General features: G+C 43.6%; 1 long non-coding RNA gene across 1 annotated transcript; it reads right to left on the reverse strand.

Moving 5' to 3' along the window:
- Positions 1–651: 651 nt before the first annotated feature.
- On the reverse strand, positions 652–5,244 carry LOC135421708 (uncharacterized). Its single transcript, XR_010434173.1, has 4 exons — positions 5,153–5,244; positions 3,448–3,524; positions 1,593–1,686; positions 652–879 (listed from the first exon to the last, which is right to left on the reverse strand). It is a non-coding gene; the product is annotated as an uncharacterized LOC135421708 (long non-coding RNA).
- Positions 5,245–5,732: the final 488 nt, after the last annotated feature.

Here is a 5,732-nt window from a genome sequence, read left to right on the forward strand (position 1 = left end):
ACTTGATGAAAGATGGAGCAGCTTCAACAAGGGGACCACAAAGAGATCAAAGCTTCCAGGTACTGCCCTAAAACCATCCTGTATGATGCAAAAGGGTAGTTTTATACATTTATACCGTACAAATGGTGTTTATACAGCAATTTTTAAAGTTTATTTTCCATTTCCAAAGTAAATTAGGCTGATGCACTTTCTCCTTAGCAGACGACAGAAAGCACATGAGTAGATTTAATGTCCCTATTAAACCAAATACTTTGTGTAAATAGTTCTCTGGCCTGTAAGTTATATAAAATATATGTCTCTGTGTGGTTTTATCCAACTATATCCAAATGTTTGTGCATATTTTCCTTCTCTTGAAGATAAACTCTGCTGTGTTTACTGCCTATTCACTCACTAATTAGTAGATATGTTTGTGAAGAGAACTAATTGACTCTACTGCTCTGTCTATCATGATCATAAAGCCAGGCAAATGTGACAGCTGTTGGGGAAAACTTCTGGTTTTTCTTTTGCTCTTTATTTGGTGTGATTTCAGTTTAATTTTTGGATTAATGTGTAGGAATTCTTTTTTTTTTGTAGCACTCAGGCTATTTTTTTTTTCCTTCATAGGCAACAGGTTTAATGAGATCCAACAGGTCTCCCTTTGAAAAGGGCATATTTTGTGAGTATCTTTGACTCACATGTCCATTAAGTGCTTTGTGTGTGATGTAACATTAAAATCTGACCTTGTCCAACGGGAAAATTGTTTCCAGCTTTAATGAAGCAAAGCCTGGAAATGGAGGTGATGTCTTTCATTTGGAATTGCAGACACAAGGGGAAAAGCAATGGGTTTGAGCACAGTCTCTTTTCTTCAACTCTTAGACAGCAGGAGCCACAAGGTTCCACCTAAATAGAGTTTGAGAATAAGTGTTCCACGTTTAACTTAGTTGTGTTAATCAACTATAACAGAAATAGAACTTGGAAAAAAGGAAAAAAACCCCATTATTCTATGTCTAAACATTTCTTTAGTGACTTGGTGATAAATTAGATGCCTGGGAGGTTATTTTTTCCCCCTAAAAATTTTCATATTTGTTTTCTATTTGGAACACTTGATGTCTTTAATCTATTTAAATCAGCCCAGCTGTGCTCAGGTTTGTACCAATCCAAGTGATATTTACCTTCCAGTTACGGAAAGGCCTTTGGACAAGGAAATATTGAGTCAGAGAAACAAAGTTTCTGTAGGGAAGGGAAAGTTTGGGAAGGAAAGGAAATTTCAAGGAAAGGAAATTTCAAGAAAAGGAAATGTGGGAAGGTTTGGGAAGGTTTGGGAAGGTTTGGGAAGGGAAGATTTGAGAAGGGGAGGGGAGAGGAGGGAAGGGGAGGGGAGGGGAGGGGGGGGAAGGGAAGGGAAGGGAAGGGAAGGGAAGGGAAGGGAAGGGAAGGGAAGGGAAGGGAAGGGAAGGGAAGGGAAGGGAAGGGAAGGGAAGGGAAGGGAAGGGAAGGGAAGGGAAGGGAAGGGAAGGGAAGGGAAAAGTCTTTGTTTTTTGGTTGGATTTTTTCTATTTGTATGTGTATGGGAATGTTGATTTTCTTTGGGACATTTCACCTAAAACTTTTACCTGATATCCTTGGCTAATATTTGGAGAGTCTTTGATCTTCCTTAAACATCAGGGAACTTTATTTCCTAGTGAGCAGTTTTTTTCTTGTAACTCTCTGCACATTCAAAATCAAAATACAACTCTGACTAGTAAGTCCAACTGTGAGTTCATTTTATCAAGTTAATTAAAGGAACAATTTAATAAGCTTATACAGGAGACACTCAAAACACAAGGATGCTAGAGTCTTTGGGGAGCAGAGTCCATCAAAGGAGTTAGTTATGCATCAGGGAATATGCCTTGGTTTGTTATGGCTCTAATGGATAATTTCTGCTCTGAGTGCTGTGTGAGCTGACTATCTCCTTTAAACCTTGCTTTGAATATCTTTCATTTACCTGCCTGCTGCTGAAGTAGGAAAATATCTTGGTTTAGGACTCTTTCCCTTGCTTTAAAAAGTCATTTCTGCTTTAATCAAGATGACCACTGGCGGCAGAAGGAGTGGAATTAAGGCCCTAATTACCAGAATCTCATGCTGTGACAAGCACTGATTTTGCTTGCAAGCAAATCTCTGCAAGATCACTCATGTTTTGGGTCAGGCTTCTGGTGATTAAGGGGGGCTTGGAAGAAGAGTTCAAGCTCATGAGCTGAATCCATAAACTCACACAGTTCATTAAAAGAAGACTTTGAAGTCTCGATTTTTATTTTCTTTTAATTTTGTAGAACTTCCTATGAAATGTTTCTATTCAGCCATTATTATTTTAATGATTCCTTTTTTTTTTTTTAAGTGAAAGCAATTTTGCTGCTGTTTTTCTTCCTTTTAACATCTTCCTCATGCTTTCAGGAAGTTGATATTTTCATGGAGATATAACTTTTTACTTACTGTATGTCATAGAATCCCACAGTGGTTTGGGTTGGAAGGGACCTTAAACATCATCCAGTTCCACCCCCTGCCATGGGCAGGGACACCTTCCACTAGACCAGATTACTCCAAGCCCTGTCCAACCTGGCCTTGGACACTTCCAGGGATGAGGCAGCCACAGCTTCTCTGGGCAACCTGTGCCAGGGCCTCCCCACCCTGAAAGTAAAGGATTTCTTCCTAATATCCAATTTAAACCTACTCTCTTTCAGTCTGAGCCATTCCCCCTTGTCCTGTCACTCCATGCTCTTATAAAAAGTCCCTCTCCATCTTTCATGTCAAATCCCTTCAGGTCCTGGAAGGCCACAAAAAGTTCACCCCAAAGCTTCTCTTCTCCAGGCTGAACAATCCCAATTTCCTCACCCTTTCCTCACAGCAAAGCTTCTCCACCCTTCTGATCATCCTGGTGGCCTCCTCTGCACTCACTCCACCTGTTTTCCTTCCAGACTGAAGTCGCCTTCAAGGTGTTCCCTGTATATCCCAGCTCTTAAGTTCCCCTTGACATTGAGGACAAAGTCCAAAATCCACACTTATCTTCCACATTGTCTTCCACATCTGTGTTCTCACTCAGCTGAAGCCAAAGAAACCTCGATCTGTCCAACCATCCCATAATCACAGAATCCTGGAATGGGTTGGGTTGGAAGGGACCTCAAAGAGCATCCAGTTCCAACCCCCTGCCGTGGGCAGGGACACCTTCCACTAGCTCAGGTTGCTCATATTTGGGAATTATTTATATTTTCTTTCCAAAATAATCCTAAATACTTTTTGATTTTGAGTAGCAGAATGGAAAAGCAGAATTAATGTGTGTGTCAGCCCTTACTGGCAGGAGTGGGGGCTTATCTCCTCCTCAGCCCCAGGCACTGCATTTGTCTTTGCCAGGGCTTTGATGTTCTCCCATCTGAGCTGTCCCTGTGCTGTCAGTTGTTGTACCTCCAGCCTGACACGGGTCAGATGTGGACAGACCTTGGGTCCATCATGTGAAGTGGCCACTAAGCAGCTCTTTGTCACTTGTCCAAAAGAAGAAATTAATTTTCTCAGTCCTGGAGAATTTGATCTGTTGGCACATTTTTTAAAAATATTTTTGAATATTTTGAAAAATAGAGTTGGGGGAAAAAGAGACATTTTCCATCCAAAAATCACCAGGGATAAATATCATCCTCTCACATGAATGGAATGAATGAGAAAAGTTAAAAGACATATTTCAGCTCTTTGATTTACACAATAATTACAGCTTTGTAATAAGGGTGATATATGGATGCAAGGTCTTCAGGGGAAAGTAATAGTACTTATTATCCCAGCTGGGATAAAGATAGATGGAAGTTTGTCCACTTTTTCCAGCTGTGTCAGCTGCAGACAGTGGAAGGAATCTTGTATAATTCCTTTGTCCTTTTCCTTATGTATTGGAAACAGACTCACGTGCTTAATGAAGTCTTGATCTGAACACTTACGTTCTTTTGGTCCTCCTTGCACTTTTTATTTTTGGGGTGGGTTGACCCTGGCTGGGCCAGGGACTCACCAAAGCCACTCTGTGAGTCCCCTCTGCAACTGGACAGAGGAGGGAAAATATAACAAAAGGCTCATGAGTTGGGATAAGGGCAGAGAGAGATCCCCCACCAATTCCCATCACAGGTGACACAGTCTTGACTCAGGAAATTTTTTTTAATTTATTGCCAATCAAAATCAGGGCAGGATAATGGGAAGTCAAACAAATCTTAGAAATACATTTCCCCCTTCTCCCTCCTGCCCATGACAAAGTGAGATGGGAATGGGGGTCATGGTCAGTTCATCACAGGTTGTTTCTACTCAGGGAGAGGAGTCAGAGTCCTTCCCCTGCTCCAGAGTGGGGTCCATCCCATGGGAGATGGTTCTGCACAAACTTCTCCAATGTGAGTCCTTCCCACAGGCTGCAGATCTTCACAAACTGCTCCAGTGTGGGTCCCTTTCCATGAGGGGCAGTCCCTCAGGAACAGGCTGCTCCAATGTGGGTCCCACATGAGGTCACAAATCCTACCAGCACACCTGCTCCAGTGTGGGCTCCTCTCCCTGCCAGGACCCTGCTCCAACACAGGCCTCCCATGGGGTCACAGCCTCCTTTGGGCATCTCCCTGCTCCATGTGGGCTCCTCCCTGTGCTGCAGGTGGATCTCTGCTCCACATGGACTCCCAAGGGCTTCAGGGGCATCATTGCCTCCCCATGGGCTGCACCTCGGGCTGCAGGGGAACCTCAGCTCTGGTGCCTGGAGCTCCTCCTGCCCCTCCTCCTGCACCACCCTGGGGTCTGCAGGGCTGTTCCTGCCACAGATCTCACTCCTCTCTTCTCTGCACGATTACATCTGTGCAATAACTTTTTTCCCCTTATTAAATATGTTATTCCAGAGTCATTACTCCTATCCCTGATTGGCTCAGCCTGGCTCAGTGGTGGGTCCATACTGGATCTCTGGCATGGGCTCTGCCAGAAAAGGGAGAAGCTTCTTACAGCTTCTCACAGAAGCCACCCCTGTAGCCCCTCCACTACCAAAACCCAGCCACACAAACCCAATACAATTTTATAGAAGCAGATGATCAAACCCAAACGCCCTCAATAGCACAGATATGTCTAAGACAACCAGTCAGACCAGTGTGTTTCCAAAAAACTCCAATTCTAACATTTCCTAAACACGTTTGTGTACCTCTGGTTTGAAACTTCGGTCTTGAGATCCTTCTCATTGCCCTGTCAAAGCAAAGCACAAGTGTTCAGACAGGATTGATGCATCAATTGTCCTGTCTGTTGGAGGATGCTGAGATCATAGAATCATAGAATCATAGAAAGTCCTGGATTGGAAGGGACCTTTAGGATCATCTCATTCCAACCTCCTGCAATGGGCAGGGAAACCTTCCACTAGATCAGTTGCTCAGAGTCCCATCCAACCTGACCTTGAGCACTTCCAGGGATGGGACATCCACAGCTTCTCTGGACGTGTTCCTGTGCCTCACCACCCCCTGAGTGAAGAATTTATTCCCAACATCTAATCTAAATGGCTTCTCTTTCAGTTTAAAATCATCCCCCTTTGTCCTATCACCACCTGCTCCTTTTTGTCAGCCCCTGTGTTTTGTGGAAGGCCACAATGAGGTGTCCCAGAGCCTTCACTTCTCCAGGCTGAACAATCCCAGTCCTCCCAGCCTGTCTCCATAGGAGAGGTGCTTGTTACTATTGCCTTGACAATAAACAGCCTCCACTGTTTCTGTTTTGTACAATGTTGTTCTCCTAAA

This window comes from Pseudopipra pipra, chromosome 1, assembly GCF_036250125.1.
Source record: "Pseudopipra pipra isolate bDixPip1 chromosome 1, bDixPip1.hap1, whole genome shotgun sequence".
NCBI lineage: Eukaryota > Metazoa > Chordata > Aves > Passeriformes > Pipridae > Pseudopipra > Pseudopipra pipra.